Source organism: Apodemus sylvaticus, chromosome 8 (assembly GCF_947179515.1).
Source record: "Apodemus sylvaticus chromosome 8, mApoSyl1.1, whole genome shotgun sequence".
NCBI classification, from domain to species: domain Eukaryota; kingdom Metazoa; phylum Chordata; class Mammalia; order Rodentia; family Muridae; genus Apodemus; species Apodemus sylvaticus.
Window position 1 is genome coordinate 19,074,877 of NC_067479.1, and position 18,082 is coordinate 19,092,958.

Consider the following 18,082-nt stretch of genomic DNA (forward strand, 5'->3'; position numbering starts at 1 on the left):
GAGAGAGGATACCTAGGATTAAAATAGAGAGAAGAAACTGTTGTTGGGAAATATTGTAGGAGAGAAGAATCTATTTTCAATAAGGAAAAAGAAATATGCTTATGTAAAAAAAGGAGAGAAAGACATTAAAAAATCAGGACCCGTTCTGACTGAAGATATTTACCATATTATCACACAAAACTTAAGTTATATTGATCATGGAACTAAGGTATTTATTGCTGATATAAACACTACTATAGTATGTAGACAATAAACAGAAGAGTAGACATTATAAGAAGTAGATATAAGAATTTTAGAAATATAGAAATAAAAGCAGTGATTTCAGTAGGCTTAGTGATATATTCACTGTGATCATTGTTAAATCTGTCACTAAACCCAGCTGCAGTCCAATAGAAACTAAACAACTGAAATTTTTGAAACAAAAAGAAAATATAAGGAGGAAATATGCATGAATTATGGGATATTATCAAAGGCTGTTTCATACACATTTTTGAAATTTTAAAATGAACAAAGAAGAGAAAATATTTTTTAAAACTTTCATCAGACAATAACACAATTATTCCCTGATATAATATGCTATGCCAGGAATGTTCAAATTAAACACACACAGACACACACAGACACACAGATACACAGACACACACACACACACACACACACAGAGAGAGAGAGAGAGAGAGAGAGAGAGAGAAGAGTGTGCATAAATCTCTATATATTACATTCAAACCACAAAAAAAATTATAAAGAATTCCAAAGAACTGACAACAGTTCTTACAATAGAAGTTCAAGAGCACTAACTTTGTGGCATTGCTTTTGTCTTCTAAATACATGTGTTAGTGTGTGTGAATGCACACACACAGAAACACATAGAAATACTCAGTTAAAAGTAAATATGATAGAAATGGAAAAATGACAAGTACACAAGTAGCAACTACAGTAAATAAAAAATATATAATAAAATGAAAATATTTATGCACTTACTTTTTGTATATGTTCATTTTTGGAGAAAGAACATGAAGTGGGTTTGTTGGGAGTACATTAGTATTGAGCAATTGAGTGAGGAGAAATAACATGATGAAATATATCAATTCTCTCTTAAATATAATAAGTACAAAATGAATTGAAATATGCATATCAAAAGGGTCAGGATCTCTGGAAAAGAATAGGAAAACAACTACAAGTTAACAGTAATAAAAATTAAATCTGTAGAAATTGGTATAATGGGCAAGAATGAGACCTCAAGTTGGCCTAGCATTATACATAGATGAACATGTAAGACAAGAAATCTTTCTTCTAAGATAATGTATCAGTGTCAATCCTAATTGTATTTATACCTAACAAAGGAGAACAAAAAGGCATGAGACAGTGATGGAGCTGACAGGAGAAATAGATAAAGATATACTACAATAGCTGCAGAACTTAACACCCATGTGTCAGTAACTGACAGCCAAAACAGACAGAAAATCAGTAAAAGTATAAGTGCCTGGAATGGCACTATCAATTCATTTGAGGAAATTGGCATTTATATATTTCACTCAACAACTGAAGCACAGATATTGCTTTAGATTTGAATGGAACATGCATCAAAACTGACCACATTCTGAGACAGTAAGCATATGTTAACCAATTATAAAACAATGTATGAACTTCTCATAAAGATATTAATAGCTTGTTTTGATGAGTAAGCAGTAGGATTCTAAATGACAGAACATATCACATGCACTGATGATATTATTAAATAATAAATTAATCAAAAATCCCACTTTAATAGAATTTTAAAACTATCCTATACTGCTAAAATGTATAGATGGACATTATGTTATGAAAAGAGACACTGTAATGCATACCACATAGGCAGGAGAAGTTGAATTTATATCCACAGCGTCCACATGCAAAAGCAAGTTATGCATGTATAACACCATACTGTAGAAGGGATGGAGACTGGTAGATGCCTGGGTGTCTCTGGTCAACCATGGTAGCTAAGCTATGAGGTTCAGTGAGAAAACATAAGAGAAACATAAGGTGGAGAGTGATAGTGGAAAGAACCCATTGTCAACCCTTGACATTCACATACAGGAACCCACAACTACATACATACATACACACACACACACACACACCAAAATCTTGTTTCAATGATGGGTCATAGTTTTCCATTTGGGATTAATTTACATAGAAATGTGTAGTATTAGTTTTCTTTGTTGATAGCTACCTAATATTGATACTCCTACCTTATATTCTTGGAACAAACATAGAGAGAAACATAACTAAATTAGTCAAAAAGATATTGTACAAAACCTGGCTCAACAAACATTGAGAAGAGCCTCCAGTGGAGAAGTGAAAATAAAAGTTTTAAGTAATAAAATAGATATGGTAGTCATTTCATGTGTCTACATGGCTGTACTGTGATCTACATTATGAAATCTAACCATTGCTTTGGGGTCATTTTTTAGATGAGGAAAACATGTGCTCTGAGCTGATATTAAATAAAAGATATTATAACAAGTAATACAGCTGGGCTCAATTCAGTCAATTAAAGAAACTGTGGTATTCTTTTAAAAAAGAATAAGTTTCATAAAATAAGAAAGATGAGAATAATTACACTCCAAAAATATATTAAATGAATTAGATATTCACAGCCATGAACATTATGATGAGACCAACACAAGTTTAGGAAAGACAACTTTGTACACATATAGGTATAATGGATTCCTAGAAAGGGAACAGAATGTTCAATTTCCAGAATACCAGAGACATGTAGTGTCATGTCCACAGCTTACAGTACTTGAGAAGAAAAAGAGTCTCTAATTCTCCTTTGCTTTGAGAAGGGGTAGGTAATCTCCAAACTCTGTGGCATATCTTGTCCTAGATTTCACGCCAGGAGCCAAATTGCAATATACACTAGATTAAAGTAAAATTATAACTTAAAGTTGACTTGAGCTTGCTGTCATCTGAGGGATTAAAGACTGAAAGATCACAGCATGATTTATCACACTTCTGACCTACAGAGAGATTGGAGGAGAGAAGTATGGTTAACTTTCAGGATAAGAGAGGAGGGGGAAGGGTAAGGGAGATGTGGAACAGGATGGGAGGGGAAGAGAGGAGAAGAGAGAGGGGAAGGAAGGAGAATGGGGGGAGATAAGAGAAGAGAAGGGGATGGGAGGAGAATGGAGAGGAGAGAAGAGGAGAGGAGGGGAGAGGAGGGGAGGGGACAGGAGAGGAGGGGAGATGAGAGGAGAGATTTAAGTAGAGGCTTTGTGATGCAGCAATTATTAAAAGTGGAGTTTCCCTGAAGATGAAATTCTATCTGTGGACTGCACTGAGCAATTGATTCTATAGTTATCAGGTAGCCATCAAATCAAGGGTCTCACCCTGGCAAAAACTAGTTTAGGAAACAAAACATGAAAAACATGAGATAACTCAGTAAAGGCACTTTAGGCCAAGCCCAATGATTGGAGTTTGATCTTAGAAACGCACATGGTATAAAAGAGAACTGACTTCCATTTGGATTTGTAACACATACACATGAATGCACATACAGGCACACACAGAGAGACATGAACACACACACACAAGCATGAACACATACACAGGCATACACACACAGGCATGAACACATACACAGGCACACTCACACAGGCATGAACACACACAGGCATGAACACAAACACAGTAAATTAAATATATTAATAAATAATGTACATTTAAAAACGAAAACAAATGAGCAGAGTTTCTGTCAAATAGGAACATGGATGGGAAAATTATGAATTCCAAACTTTGAATGTGAAAGAGTAGGGTAGCACTGAAAACTACAAAGAACTGAGGTTTTCTCAATGATGCAATTCTCTTGAAAGTTACTGTTAATTCTCCTCTAGACCTCTATTTGTGTCATTCTTCTTTGCTCCTAAATCTGCCACTCTACTTGAGCATCAGTGTATTCCAGAAGATGACATCCAGAATGTAATACATACAACATGGTGTCATATACATCGAAGGAAATAACTGCAAGATTTTTGTTTGTTATGTGTAGAGAAACATAAAGCACTTGTAAAGCACGTGAGAATGAGAGTTAAAGATATAGGTAATAAAGGAAGCATTAAATGTTTGATGAAAGTGGTACATTGGTACAAACCATAGATCAAGGTTAAAAATTAATGTTTTCATTGGAGGGATGAGCTAGGCCAGTGAGCTATGGACTACTTAAAACAGGGTTAGAGTTGTACTACAAAAAATTTTGGGATGAATAGAATGTTTGTGGTACACTACAGGGGAAATTTATAAAACTTTTTAAAAAATCAGGTAGATTGACAAAATAGAGATTTTACATCATCTCAAGCAAACTCATCCACAGTAGAATTTCCCAAAAGTCATATCTTTCACATTATCTTCAAGAAATAAAATTCATAAGGGAGTCTCAAAATTCTTCAAAAGGTATTTGTTTTTTTTTCCTTCTGTACTAAATGCTGTCATGAAGCCACTAGAGTAAGATTCTCTACCCTAGGAAGGAGTAGAAAGGAGAAGGAGAAGGAAAATGAGGCTAGTAGAATAACAGGTCTCAAAATGGTGATATCAGTAGGATGTCTTCACTGCAAGGGTAACAGAAAACAAAACACTAGTCAGAGCACTTGAAACAGGTAAGATAAAGCATTCTAGGTACAGAGGTGTTAATTTAAACTACCCAATCAGAACACCATAGCCATCAAATCCTGTATTTGATATTTTTTTTCAATTTTTATTCTTAACTCATACAATACATCCCAACTGAAGTTCCTCATTTTCCACACTTCCTAGCTCCTCTGCCCCACCTTACTTTTCCCCCAAATCCACTGCTCCCTCATGTTCCTTCAGAAAAGAAGCAGGTCTCTCAGAGATATCAACTACAGATGGCATAAGTTAAAATAAATCTAGACACAAGTCCTCATATTAAGGCTGGAAGAGGGAACCCAGCAGGAGGTAAAGGGTCCCAAGGGCAAGTGAAAGTGTCAGAGAGACCCTGACCCCCGCCATCAGGAGTCCCACAGAAAACACAAGCTACACAACCATGGCATATTTGCAGAGGATCTAGTGCAGCCCCACACAGACTCCAGCACTGCCACTTTTCTCTCAGTGAGCTTATGAAGCCTGCTTAGTTGAATGTGTTCCCTTGGAGTCTGCTATACCTTCACCTCCTAAAACTCTTCTTCCCATTCTTCTACAAGTTGCCAGAGCTCCACCTAATGTTTGTCAGTGAGTCTTTGTATGAGCTTCCATCAGTTGCAGGAGGAAAACTCTCTGAAGACAATTGAATTAGGCATCAATCCCATGACTACAACACAGAGTGATTGGGAATAATTTCATTGACTATTTATTTATTTATTTATTTATTTATTTATTTATTTATGTTTGGTTTTGCCCTAGGTCTCTGAGGCATCTAGCTTCTGGATCCTGGCCATCCAGGCAATGTGGGACATGGACTTCTTCTTATAGTAGCATGAGCCTTCAGTTAAATCAGTTATTGTTTGGCCACTCCCACAAGCTCTGATCCATCATTACTCTGGTGCACCTTGCAAGCAGGAAATGTTTTGGGTTATATAGATTTTATGGATGAGTTGGTGTCCTAATCTCACCACCGAGAGACTATCTTGGTTACAGAAAATGGCTAGTTCAGGCTCTGTATTGCCAATTACAAGGAGTCCTCACTAGTTTTCTTAGTGAAAGGAAAGGTACTAATGGGAATTTGAATAAAGTTTCCTTTATTATGTGATAATTGAACTTTTTGGATTATTGAAAGTTATATGTCCATAAAGAACTTCAGAAATAAGACAAGATGATAACTATAACTTGTGAATATCAGATTGTATGAGTGTCCTATAAAGCAGGCTTGAGTATCATTTCAGGAAATAATTATGAGATAGGCACAGACAAAATGACAATGGCCATAAATAAAATAATAAAGCATGATTGAACACATTGAGTAAAGAGGGAATAATATACAAAACCTTAAATGGATTGAAATTGGTATATTAGTAATTGGCATTCATGCCCCATTCCTACCATTCACACATATAGGTGTTTAGTACTTAGACCAGCCTTTCTTAGCTTAATGGAAAGTCCATCAAAGAAAGCTAAGAAAACCGCAACAGGAAGTTTTATATTATTTCATAAAACTCCAAGAGTCTCAAAATTTTCTAGAGTTATAAAAAGTAAGTCTAACTTTGCTTCCCAGAGAAATCACAAAATGTTTACTGCAGCTATCTTAGCTAGATTCCATTGCTGCGAACCAGATTACATGACTACAGCATTTCACTTGGGCTGGCCAACAGTTCCAGAGGTTTGGACCATTATCACCACCGTAGGAAGCATAATATTTTCCAGGCAGACAAGGTGCTGTAGAAGGAGCTGAGAGTTCTGTATCTTAGTCCACAGAAAGTAAGGAGAAAATGGAGTTCCATATTGGGTGGAGCTGAAGCATGTATGAGACCTCTAAATCTGCCTCTGTAGTGACACTCTGTCTTCAACACAACCACACCCACTCTAACAAGGCCACTCCCTGGGGGACACACATGAGTCCCATATGATGGCCATACCTATTCAATCCTCTACAGTATGAACAGTTATTTTTAATGTAGACATCAGCAGGGTAGATTCTTTTTGTTTGTTATATGGTAGACCCCATTAAGATTTATTTCAAAACTGATTATTCATGTGAGATTTCATTTGCTTTTAGAGACAAAGTTCCTCATCATGTTTTCTTATATGCAATAATTTTAACTAAGCATGTGTCTTTCAAGGATTACAGTGAAAGAAATTATCTAAGAGTTTGAAATGTTCTTTGAAGCAGTTCTGCAAACAACCTATTTCCTATACCAGATACTGAGTGTATTTCGGTTCATCCATCTTCTCTGATGCATTTTGAATACAATGTCCCCACAGATTGATTTGCTCTGTGCCATTTGTTTAGATGGAAGCTGTTGGATTTTGGAGCTGACAGATTGGGAGGGCTTTGACCTAATTAACAGAATAATTCTTGATAGGTTCATAATATGATGACATTACTGGAAAGTGGTGAATGTGGGAGGTGGCCTCAAGTGGAGGCACTAAGTCATTGGAGATAGATCTTTGGAGGGACTTTGCCTTAGATCCTTTATCTATTTCCTTCCTCGATACAGTCTAATGCACGATTCCACCACCATGTCTCGCTGCCTTTTCATGGACGCTTGAACAATGGAACCATTACAATGGCTTAAATCTCTGGGACTATGAAGTAAAATAAATGATTCTTCCTTATCCTCTTAAAAATGGCAAGGGTGCTGATTAAATGATCACTTATAGGTAGTCTCCATCATCCAATATAGTGGTGATCTGACACACTGTCTTTGGCATTATCTCTCAGAAAACTATTACTGCCTACTGCACACAAACGCCCCTTTCAGTCCTTGACGCCTGCTTCTCACTCCATGAGGATAAACTACAAGGAATGACTTGACTTTAATCAGCAAAGTTATTAGAGAATACTTATTTTTTCATGTAGACCATGATTTGTTTCTGAAAAGCAACATAGATTTATGTGATTTAAATTTCAAGTCAGTGAATTTTTGATTAGGGTATTTGATAACCAACTTATTCTGAGTACATTTCGCATAGTCTAAACATTATAAGGTATGCCATCTATAGTAAAATAGTATGGTCCAATGCCAAAATAAGCCATATTTGTAAATTCATTCTCAGTCATTTAACTCTATACAAAACTAAAGACACATCCTGACGTGTTTAAAAACAGTCTGTTTGTGTGTCTGTGTGTATATGTATGGGGGTGTAGGTTCGGTGTGTGTTTTATTTTCAATGTTGGTCAGAATATGCCATATTTAATAAAAAACTTTATAACATTTGTGGAACAACTGCTGCATCAACCCTTCACACTCACATACAACCTCAAGCTCTCCTCAACATATGCATGACTCAAGGAACACCATAGATTAGAGAGGAGAAAAATGTAAAAGCTAAAGACTGAGAGAACTATGATATTCCATCTGTTAGGCATAATATGAACTCACAGCAGCAGCTGCAAAAGTCTGCCTAAGACAGGCACAAGGGCAAGTTAGTAAATATTTCAGCATGAGGTGGGGGAAGGGCCCTGGAAGTCTCAACCCCAAAAGAAAATAAGTGCATTTGATGACTGCTCACAAAGAGACACTCACTATTTTTGAATGGGGGGGGGGGTGGCTATCAGTCTACCCAGTAGGTGGCCCCATATATATGAATACATGGGCAACAACAATTGGACTCTGCAGCTTATTGGTTTTTATAATAAAGGAAATAAACTTGAGAGAGTAAAATATGAGGGGGGTAATGGCTGTGGACATGATCAAAATACATTGTAAATGTGCATGACATTTTCAAAGATTAAATTATTATTTAAGAGGAAATTTATTCTCGAGCTATAGGACAGATGAGCAATTTCAGCATGCGCAGAGAGCCATGGAATGGGCTTTAAATCCAATCATGTGGTTGGTGGGCACTACTCACACAGCATCCATGTCACAACTACACCAGCACATCAGGCAGGCTAGACCATAGGATTTGTAGCCGGGTTGGTGGCTGCCTTTGTTCTCTGGTAGCACGCAGAGCATCTTCCAGGACCATGAATTCTAGTCAGTGTAAGTAGAACCTCTTGGTAGGTACCAGACAAACCCTTCTTTATTCAATGGCTTATGTAGGCATTGTCTTAAGCAATAGGGTCTTTCCATCAAGTTGTGGAGAGAAAGCAGGAGCCTTGGCAATAGGCTGAGTTGTTTGGAGAAGCTAAGGAAAAATCAAATACCATTGTTCTGTGCAGGAAACATATCAATAAAATGACTCCTAAGGACATTCTGCAACTCATAGAACTTTGTCCTGCTCAGTCAGCATCAGAGAAGCTTTCTCCTGCCATAGATGGAAACTAATATAGAGGCCCACAAGTAAGCAATAAGCAAAGAGTGAGATTTTGGAATAATTAGTTCTAAATGATATATCTTAGTCAAACCCATCTCCTCAGGGCTCAGGGAACTATGTAGACACACTGTAAAAGCCAGAGGAGAAAATGACATGAAAGAACCTGTGTCCTCTAGACACAACAGGATCAATGTACATGATTGTACCTATGTACTAAACACTATGTGATAAATGCATTATCTGTAACACTTCATATACATGCTCCCCAGATTTTTGGATCTATAACATAGTTTTCTAAAATTTTACCAAATAATATTTTACATAATTAACCTTTCAGTTCTCATTAAATACAAGATAAGGCATAAAAAACATTATATATTTAAATAATTTACTTACTCATTGCATTATAAAGTTGAATTTAACAAAAGGCAAAAGGATAAAAAGGGAAAGAGAATCAATACGATTTTAAAAGCTTTCCATTTGCCCATCATCAGCCATTTCTATGATTTCTAGCTCGTTTTTGTCTTGTTTGTATTTAAACTACTTAAAATATGGTCAGTATGTAATATATTATCTTGATGGTTTACTTGTCATTATATTTGGAAGATCTACCATATTTTTACACATAATGTCAGCTTATGTGTTATATATATACATCATCATTTACATATATTTTATATCATTAAGCAGTTTTGTGTATGTGTACTTACACATGTGTATGTTCACATTAATGTGGGGAAGGTCTTGTGTGTAGAGGTGATGTTGTATGTGCAAGTGTATATGTTTGTACACATGTGGTAAGAGAGGAAACCATTGGCTATCCTTTCACAAAAGCCATCCTTCACCTTTTGTTTTTGCTAAGACAGTGTTTCAATGCCCTTAAACTCACTGGTTAGGCTATGATAACTAGCCCTCAAGTCCTAGGAGACTCCTCTTCCTTGATCCCCAACCATGATATTACAAACAAATGATATTTTTAGCTCGTGACCTATGTGTTGGGGATTGAATTCAGTTCCTCATTCCTGTAGGCAACTGGCACTCCCTGAGATTTTCCCATAGCCCACTTCTATATGTTTTTATAGAAGATGGATGCATTTCTGATAGCATGTATTTAGAATGAGCAAGGCTAAGCTATTTTTATTTTTAGCTCTTTTAAATTCAATTGAAAAACATTCGTGATTTACTTCATGAATTTTAGTTATGGTCAGTAGTAGATGATACATTTTTGCAGGCTACCCACATAACATTTGAGTTTATTCATCTTTTAGTTTAGGCTACATTGAAGACAGTTGCTTTTGTGTTTTCCTGTAAAAGATCCATTGTTCAAGACTGGAGACATAGCTCCACCTGAGATCCATTCCATGGGCAAGAACCAATTTCTGACACTATTAATGATACACTGTTATGCTTGTAGACAGGAGCCTAGCATAACTGTCTTCTGAGAGGTTCTATCCAGCAGCTGACTAAAACATATGCAGAAACCCACAAACAAATGTTAGCTGTAGCTCAGGAAGTGTTGTGGAAAAGTGAGGGGAAGGACTGAGAAATCCACTGGGGATAGGAACTCCCCACAAAGACCAAAGTGTCAACTAACCTGGACCCTTGGGTGCTCTCAGAGACAGAACCACAAAGCAAAGAATATAAATGGGCTGGACGTAGGCCTCCTGCACCCATGTAGCATATATGCAGCTTGGCCTTCATGTGAATCTCCCAACAACTTGAGCACAGGCTTACCCTGACTCTAGCCTGCCTGTGTTTCCTGTCCACAAACTGGGCTACCCTGACTGGACTCAGTGGGAGGCTGTACCTAATGCTGCTGTGATTTGAGATGTCATGCTGTGTTGGTACCAGGGGGAGACCTCACCCTCTAAAAGAGATGAAAGTGAGGGAGGGATCGGGGAGAGACCATGTGAGTCAGGGACTGGGAGGAAAGAGGGGGCTGTGATCAGGATGTAAAGTAAGTAAATAAATTAACAAAATATTTTTAAAAATTAACAAAACAACAACCAAATAAACAAAAGATCACCCCTCTCAAAAAAATAACTTCATTATATATTGCTGGTTTTATTTTCTTAATAAAAGTCTAAAGCTGAAGAAAATAAAAAATAAAAAAGTCAGTAACAGTTTAGTTCCCATTTTCAGATTGGTAGCTCATAAACCCTAGTAACTCTAGCTCCTAGGTATCCAATGCCAACTGTTTTTACTTGTAGTTATACTCACATTCAAACACATGCACGCACACGCACACACACACACACACACACATGCACAGACACATATATGGAGGCAGAGACATAGAGAAATAGATAGACAGAGACAGACAGACATAGAGAGACAGAGACAAACAGAGAGAATATTAACTTGTGACATGGGAAAGTGCTCTTCAAGGCTTTATTCACAATAGCCAGGCAATGGAAACAGATGTTTATCCATAAGTGGGCTGGAAAATGTGGTACATTTACACAATGAAATATTATTCAAAAATGGCATATGCCTTTAAACCTAGCATTTGGAAGACAGAGGTATTTGGATCTCTAGGTATGAAGCTAGCCATGGCTACATAATAGAGAAAGCCTCTATCATGAAAGAAAGAAAAAAAGGAAGGAAGGGAGAAAGAAAAGAAGGAAGGAAGGAAGGAAGGAAGGAAGGAAGGAAGGAAGGAAGGAAGGAAGGAAGGAAGGAAGGAAGGAAGGAAGGAAGGAAAACACAAAAGTATTAAATTAGCAGGCAAATAAATATAACTAGATACAATCATTCTAAGTGAACTCACCTAAACTCAAAAAAATAAATATCTATAACATATTTTCCTCTCTTGTGAGTGTAGTTTTTAACTTCAGATACATATGTTGCAGTTGAAATAGATCTAAAAGGGGAAAAAACAGTAAGGAGTTATGGGAAAGGATGTTCTATGGAGGAGAGACAGAACAGTAAAACAGGAGGTTAAAGTGGAATAATGAAACCTGAACTTTTACACTGAGATGAGAGAGTAGAATAAGGGAAAGAAAATGGGGAACATTAATTAATACTATGGGCTTTGTGAAAGGTCACAGAGAAATCTAATATCATAGAGAATTCTTAAATATTTACCAATATAACAAAATAAGGGAGTAATAATTCCCACAAAAATACCACATGCTAGCAGAAATAAACCCTGCTCCAGGATGGGTTTTTTTTTTTTTTGTTTGTTTGTTTGATTAATAGAAGCGTATAGACCTTGAAGCATGCCACAGTATTATCAATCCAATTGGCTAATGTTGGGAACTTGATCGTAAGTCTTTGTTACTAAACACACTACAAACTGGATTCAGAGGACATGGAGAAATCAAGAAATTGCGGAGGCTTCATTACTACTGGTTGGCCTTCATAATAATCATCAGCTTGACCCTATTGCAAACTACAGTAGAAACTGACATGACAAGATATGCCTGTTGGTGCAATAACAGAATTACTGTTATAGGAGGATCCAACCACTTTCTTATTGAATCTAAGATCTAAGATGTATCAGGAAATGAAACCCGAACCTGGCATTGTTATCAGGGCCAATAGCATGTAATTACGTACATGATAAACTTTAAGAGAGACCCCGATACTATATTCTAGTAAACACACATAATATTATATTTTGAGTCTTAATAACTTGCTTTTGTACACTAAGCACATCTGTCAACAGTCATCAGAGAAATTTCCTGTAGGTGATGGTGGTTAACACAGAAACATTCAGTTAGTCAATGTACAGGTATGAAATAAGAGACTGTAGGGTGCTCAAGCTACCCCCATCAGGCTCATGGGACTTCATAAAAGAGGTGGAAGAAAAAATTTAAAAGACAGAGGCAAAGGATGACTCCTGTTCCACAAGATGAAACTTGTACCTGGCACCATTATTAGGCCAACAATCTATGGCATGATATTTGGGAATGTTTTTGTACCCTCTGTACTCACATGCTGATTTCTATGCCCAGACATCTCATTGTAGCCCAGACAATGCCATGGTCAAGCATCTCCAATTGGTTAATAAAGTGCTGATCAGCCAATTAGCTGGGTAGAAACAAACAGGGAGAGACTTCTGATCCCCGTCAGGAGTTCCCAGAGAGAGATGGAAGGGAGAGAGAAGAACCAGAAGGAAAAGAAACTGTAGAGAGTTCATGTAAGTGAGCCAAGATGATTCACCATCATATCCCAGTGAGAGAGTCATCATGAGGACACCGTGAGTCAAGGCAGAGTCAGATTTCACAGAACCATTGAATTGGGTAGTGACAGCCTCACTGCATTAGAATAGATCTGAACCTACACAGATATTAATGCTTACAGCTTCTTAATAAGAATACCAGGTTTCTGAGTCTTTAGTCAGCAGCTCAAATGGGCTACATCATGCATAGAAACACCCTGCAGTTATTTGGATGCAATAGGGAGAAAGAAAAACCCTGAAGAACTATGCTTACAGAAAGACATATCGTAATCCCTAGCAGAGAGGCAACAGTTATTATTTGTTAAATGGACATAGTCTTAAATGGCTGCTAAGGATTTGTTATTCACAAAACTTAATGCAACTTTCAATTTTCATGACAGAAGTTTCTATTTGCAGTAGATGAGGATTAACACAGAGACTCACAAAGGACATAAGTACATAGATAATATTCTTCAGAATGCTCAGCCTTAAAGGGAACACACACACACACACACACACACACACACACACACACACACACATATATATATAATCCCCATTGTTTCCAAGGTTCAGGGATTGCTACGGAAGAAGAGGATGGGAATAGTATAAGAAGAGGTAGATAACTCCAAGGAAATTTTTCTTCTGGAGATCAGCATTACATCTAAACCCATGATCTCATAGTGGTTATAACAGTATGTAAAAAACCTGTGCAAATCAAAGCCATATCAAATACCATCACTAACAGGAGAGTCAGTCAGGCAACATAGCCATATAGCATTAACAAGCAGTTTTAACTGCTAGGAGACAGAATCAGTTAAATGGGTGTGTCCCCCCACAAGACAATATGTTTTCAGTGAGAGAACACACATCCAAGACTGTCTGGGCAGCACACATTGGCCTTTGGGGGGAACAAAGAAGATACAGTTTGGAGGTATGGTGAAGTAGTTTGGGTTGGGGAAAGATGGGGGGGCAATTATAATTATTACATAAAATACATCATGTCCAATTTAAAAGATAACATAAAAATAAATTAACTAAAATGTTTTTTTTACCTTTTTTCTTTTTTATTTATTATTATATCTTCATTTCAAACATTAGCTCCCTTCCAAGTCTCCCCTCCATGAGGTCCACACCCCAATTCCCTCCCTTTTGCTTCTAAGAGGGTGCTCCTCCACCCACCCACCCACTCTCACCTCACTCCTCTACCATCCCCCTTTGTCCCTTCCCCCACAGCATTGAGCTGGACTTCTCAGCCCATACTATTCAAGCTGCGACATTCCTGGCTGGCAGCCTCCACCCTTCCACTGGTGTTATCTCCAGCCCTTGTTCCATTGAGAACAATACAGCCGCTTTCACCTTGACAACGAAGGCTGCCTCAGGGCAGTCTCACCTGGAGACCAGCAGAGACCTGCATGATTGGAAGCAGATGACCCGCTGAGAAGAAGAACCAAGGAATTCACAGCCATTGGGGTCGGGGGTGGGGGGGCAGGATTGTTTTCTAAAGACTATATATATATATTGGCTAAATAATAGTAAAGTCAGTCTTGATTGGTAAACTGTCGTCTTGACTCAATTCTCTTTCGCCGCCTTCCCGTTTATCCCCAGAATTCACTTCCAGGTCTCCAGTTCACACGTGGCAGCGGGCGGCTACACCCTTTCTCTGTGGCATCAAGCCTCCACAGGACCAAGCACATGCCCTGCCACTGAGGCCAGATAAGGCAATCCTCTGCTACAGATGTAGCAGGAGCCATTAACCCGCCCATGTAGGCTCTTTGGTTGGTGTCTTACTCCATGGGAGCTCTGAAGGGGTCCTCCTATTAATAGATACTGTTGATCTTCCTATGGGGTTGCAACCATCATTCTTCCATAGGGGTCCCCAAGCTCAGTCCAATAGTTGGCTTTAAGCATCTGCTTCTGTCTCAGTAAGGTGCCGGTGTCTGCAAGCACATCATGGCATCAGCAACAGTGTTGTGGTTTGATGCCTGCACATGGAATGAATGCCAAGTTGGGGTGGTCTCTGGATGCTCTTTCTTTTAGTCTCTGCTTGATTTTTGTCCCTACCTTTCCTTTAAACAGAAACAATTTTGGATCAAGCATTTTGAGATAGTGAGTGGCCCTATCACTCAACTGGGGACCATATCTATCAACTGGAGATGGTGATAGTATACATGAGCGAAGAAACCAAAAATTCTACCAAAGAACTCATACAGCTGAAAAGCAACTTCAGCAAAGTGGTTGGATTCAAAATTCACTCAAACAATTCGGTAGGCTTCCCTTATACAAAGGATAAACAGACTGAGAAAGAAATGCATGAAACAACAGCCTTTACAACAGATAACAAATAATATAAAATATCTTGGTGTAGCTATATGCAAGCAAGCTAAAAACACCTGTATGACAAGTCCCTGAAGAAAGAAATCAAAGAAGACCTTAGAAGGTGAAAAGATCTCCAATGCTCATGGATCAGAGGGATTAACATAGTAAAAATAGTCATCTTGTAAAAAGCAATCTACAGATTCAATGCAATTTTCACCAAAATTCCAAATCAGTTCTTCACAGAGATGGAAAGAGCAACTCTCACTTCATATGGAATGACAGAAAACCCAGAATAGTGAAAAATTCTCAACAATAAATTTTAAGATATAATGTTTAATATCAAACACATGGTACATCTTGAGTATTTTGCTGAGGTTAGTTTCATTTTCTCGTAGAGGGTCTTAAATTAAAAATATAAAATTTGTCCTAGTAAGATAAAATCCATAATATTGGGAAGAGTTAACATAAGGAATGGAAGGAAGGAAGGAAGGAAAAGAAAGATAATAGAGAAGGAACAAGGGAGGGAGGGAAAAAGAGTCTCAGAGAAAAAGATTTGAGAAGGAAGAATGAAAAAAGGATAGAAACATAAAAGAGCAAAATCAGAAATTATGAGACTAGAAAAATGAGAAAATAAATAAGAAATAATAAACATAGAATCAAACATCTCTTAGGGTCATGATAGAACATGTCTGTGTTCTACCACCTGAGGAATGAAAGCACCAGGGTACTAAAAGTTTCAGTTCAGCCTTGGCTACATAGTTACACAGTGAGCTAGTTCGAGGCAAGCTTGAACAATGAGGCCCTGTACATCAATAAAAAAAAATCCAACAAATAAAGTCTTGTCTAAATCTTTTTATCCCATTGGACTTATTGCAATGTCAGCTTTGGATAATTTAATGTGAACTTTATGAAAATTATGAATACTGTCAAAATTCATATATATGTATATTTTATTATATATATAATTTATTATTTATCATGTTGATATTCTTTATTCCACATTTATTTTGTAAATTCAAGTTCTTTGAAGTGTCATAGTTATGACATTAAAAAGCTAAAAGTAAATTGAAGGTATTTATTTTAGGACACAGAAAATCTTGGTACCAGATTCAAAAAGACATTACTTGATTTCTTAAGAACATCTAGAGAGAAATATGCCAACATTAAATATCAAATATCTTAGTGAATATTGATGAATGCTTTTATTTAAAATTCCTTCCTATGCATTTGCAATAATTGGCTGTGTCTGAAAAGCTAAAGCAAGATACTTTGGCGGGATAAAAAAAGTCTCCTAAGGATAAAAGTCATACATCAAAAACTTCTCTATGTTCTATGAACTTTGGAGACTAAATATATTGCAATTGTCTGGCTTACCAGAAATGCTCTTCAATATTGAGATTGAATTCCCTAGAAAAAATAGTTGCAATCAATTTTCACGAGATACATTCGGCTACTCAATGAGATTAGATGTTAGAATTTATAGTGTAACTTGTTGTGCAAATTATAGCTTCCTTGCAGGGGTGGAGACAGAAAAAGTATACAGTATATTTCTTGCACTTGGTCTTGGCTTTTAACTGGATACATAAACTAGTAGTGATCTGATAAGAAGTGAAGTAGGTCGACATTTCAATTGGAAAGGAAGCTGTAATGACCTGACATATTGTTCTTTTAGCTCCCTTGGATTCTGCCAAAATGATGGAAGTGAGCAATCTAAACAGAGAAAGTATCACCTCATGGGCAGTGAATCCAGCCCCTCCCCCATCAGAAACTTAAACGCATGGTTCTTATGTGATTAAAAGAGCACAGTTTACATCAAGTTCATGGTACTGCTATGGTGAATGGAACAACTATTATGTTGCTTAGAAAATAGATGTTAATAAGGAAAAGAGATACTAAAAAACAACTAATTATGGATGTATTAAAAATGAAACTACATTATTTCAAACAATGTAGTTTGAGGTTCTTCTATTAGTATCACAAGTAGATACAACTGATTTTAAACCCAAGCGGCTCTTTGTTGTGTTATATATGATCAATGTGAGAATAATAGGTCAAACCCAGTTATTTCCAATATCTGTGTGAGGAAATCATCATGTCTTATTCTTTAATCTCTCCTTGCCTTGATGATATTCTGTGTGAGTATTGCAAATCCAATTTCCAAAGTGATTTAATTTTATTTAGCTAACCATTAAGGTCACAATTGATTAAATTTGAACTACAAAATTACATATGTTTACTTAAAGTTCCTGATAAAGGTCAATGGAAAATTAAAGCAAGAATTTTTGGTAATTTAAATATTAATATTTTATGATAATGAAAAAAGCTGCCACATTCTCAGTTTCTCGTGTCATTTTTCAACCTTTATTTAAGATGATCCATTAAACTGAGTAAGTTGATTTAATTATAAAAGAAAAATAAATATTCCCTTTATGCAGCAAATATGCTTTAATCTCATAATAACATTATAGCATTATTATAATAGTTATTTTATCATCATCATTAGCAGCATCAGTTACTATGATATCTAGTATTATGGATTAATTTACTCAAATTGCACTACAACTATGTCTTTACAGCATGTTTTAAGATCAATTAAGTTTCCGTTACATATTGGCAATATGAATTGAACTTGGAGTTCCATACAATGGGAGGCTTTCCTATAAGGACAGTGGAGATGCCAGAGACTCC